The sequence below is a fragment of the Chiloscyllium punctatum genome, chromosome 36 (genome assembly GCF_047496795.1).
Source record: "Chiloscyllium punctatum isolate Juve2018m chromosome 36, sChiPun1.3, whole genome shotgun sequence".
NCBI lineage: Eukaryota > Metazoa > Chordata > Chondrichthyes > Orectolobiformes > Hemiscylliidae > Chiloscyllium > Chiloscyllium punctatum.
Genome location: NC_092774.1, coordinates 34,749,901 through 34,752,421, shown reverse-complemented (window position 1 = coordinate 34,752,421; position 2,521 = coordinate 34,749,901). Strand labels below are relative to the sequence as shown.

The 2,521-nt window shown below is 42.6% G+C and overlaps 1 non-coding gene across 1 annotated transcript; it reads right to left on the bottom strand.

The window, feature by feature from the left end:
• Positions 1 to 2,418: 2,418 nt before the first annotated feature.
• Positions 2,419 to 2,490, bottom strand: trnaw-cca (transfer RNA tryptophan (anticodon CCA)). Its single transcript has one exon. It is a non-coding gene; the product is annotated as a tRNA-Trp (tRNA).
• Positions 2,491 to 2,521: the final 31 nt, after the last annotated feature.

The window sequence follows — 2,521 nt, the reverse complement described above, 5'->3', positions numbered from 1 at the left end:
ATCACAATATTCCAGGTGCAGTCTCATCAACGTCCTGTATAACTAAAACATAATTGCCAACATCTGTACTCAGTTCCCTAACTGATGAAGGCCAGTGTGCTGAAACCTTTCTTCACTGCCTTGCGTACCGATGTAATCAGAGATATAGGACTGACTTTAAACTGATCCACGATCCAGCTGCTGGGAGCACAGAAGTAGAGTAGTGCTGCATGAGTGTGCTGGGTAGATAACCCAGAGGTCGATGGGTACATACCATGTCATGCTATTGCTCAATGTCTCTGTCAGTTACTTTCATATACAAAGGTTCTCTGTTCTGTATCTTGCTTTTGCATCTGCTTCCCAAAGCTTCTTCAGTGGAAGAGCGGACGCTGGAGCCCAGGAATTCAACGACCACCCGGAGCTGGAGGAAGGTCCAAGCTCCAAGAAGCGTGGGGTAAGGCTGGAAACTGGATTTGCTCAAGGCTTGTATTTTTAACTCATTTAAATGGTACCTACTGTATGGGGCTATGATTTACATTAAAACCGGAGGATCATATCAGAGTGTTTATATTTAGCAGTGGTGGTTGGTAAAATGCACTCTCTGGAGGAGCACTTTCTATGATGCTGCATTTCTTGCCTTCTGCCCTTCCCCCATTTCTTATCTCCCATCTTGATTTTATATTTTTTGGTCAAATTTAATTTCATATTAATCAGACTTGGTATTTATTCACTGTGTTCTATTAATTTGTTTGTTCGAATATTGTAAGTCAAAATTAATACTGTAATTTAAGTTCTGATGTCAGAGTTTGACATTGAATGTGCAGGGGTGAATACCAGTAAGTTGTGAAAATAAATCAAGAACTTGTGGTTTTTAACAAAAAAGAGCAGTTCACTGATATTAATGGCATCGTCTCATTTGGGTGTGATGATTCAAATCTGAACAACAACCCGTTTCATGCAGTCATCCAATTGAATAAAAATTTACTTTAATTTAATTAAAGAAAATAACTCTGGCGGGCTAAGTTTTATGCAATCTATTTATAAGATTATATCCATTGCTCACAATATGGTCTCATCCACATTGGGGAAACTGGACGCCAACTAACCGAATATTTCAGAGAACATCCCTGGGACTCTAAATCTAAACGACACACCGCCCTGTTGCTGAACACTTTAACTCCCCCTCCCATTCCACCAAGGACATGCAAGTCCTGGGCCTCCTCCACTGCCAAACTCTTGCTACCCGACACTTTTCGGAAAAAACACCTCAACTTCTGCTTTAGGACCCTCCAACCACATGGTATCAATGCAGATTTTATCAGTTTCCTTATTTCCTCTCCGTCACCTTGTCCCAGATCCAACCTTCCAATTCGACACCAACCTCTTGACCTGTCATACCTGTCCACCTTGCTTCTCACCTATTTGCTCCACCCTCATCTCTGACCTATCACCATCAATCCCTACCTCCATCTACCTATTGCACTCCCAGCTGCCTTCCCTCCAGCCCCACTTCCTTCCCATTTATCTCTCAGCCCCCTTGGGCCACCCTTTATTCCTGATGAAGAGCTTATGCTCTAAACCAAGACTGTGATGAAGGAACATCCTCAACCAATAGGAAAGAGCTCCCAAGTCAGAGTTCATCCCCTCTTCTGTTTCCCAGTTCTTTCAGAAATAAGGAATGTCTTTTTCTTCCCCTAGAAAGTGGTCTTCCCCTTTGCGCTGTCTGAAGTGTTATGCCTCACCACTACTTCAGACACCTTTTAAGAATCCTTTCAACCTGTTTTTCTAATAATTGTGGAGGTGAACAAAAGCAAACATTTCACTTCTCCTCAATGTCCCATTTCTCCTCCTATGAGCCATTTTGTCCTGTTGTCTATGTTACAAGCAGCCGAGTGCACTTGGTTTCTGAATTGAAATTTGGCCATTGAAGTGAACAGGATTAATATTTATCGATGGCTAGCTGTGTTTGCACTAACTGTAATTTTCCACCAATACGATGTATTTCGTTCCACCAAAACTGGAAACAATGATCTGTGTTTATATTGCAGTCGGATGCAGAAAATCATCCCAGCGATCTTCACGTTATTATAGTTTACTGAGGCCATAACAGCATTACGTGGCAGTTTGATGTGACTAAAACCTGAATGGCAATCTCTAGATTATGTTGTAAAAATATCGGTATAATGTTATTCACACCCCACGGTTCCCAACTGAACGAAGCGGCTGTGTGTTTAAATCCCGTGATCAACAGTCTGTGTTTTACTTCTCACATTGCGGGGAGCTGAGCATTTCCCCAAACAATGGGCACACCACCTCCCTGACACAGTGTTCACAAATCAAACTGACAGCAAAGATTCACGTGTGATCGAAAGTTTCCGCAAAGAACTTTCGATACAACCTACTCCTTTCGTCATTTGAAATGTTAGATGTTGATTGCAGTGAGCCTGCCGTGATTTGAACACGCAACCTTCTGATCTGGAGTCAGACGCGCTACCGTTGCGCCACAAGCTCACGGATGGCCCGTGCGCTCTATTGATGCTTA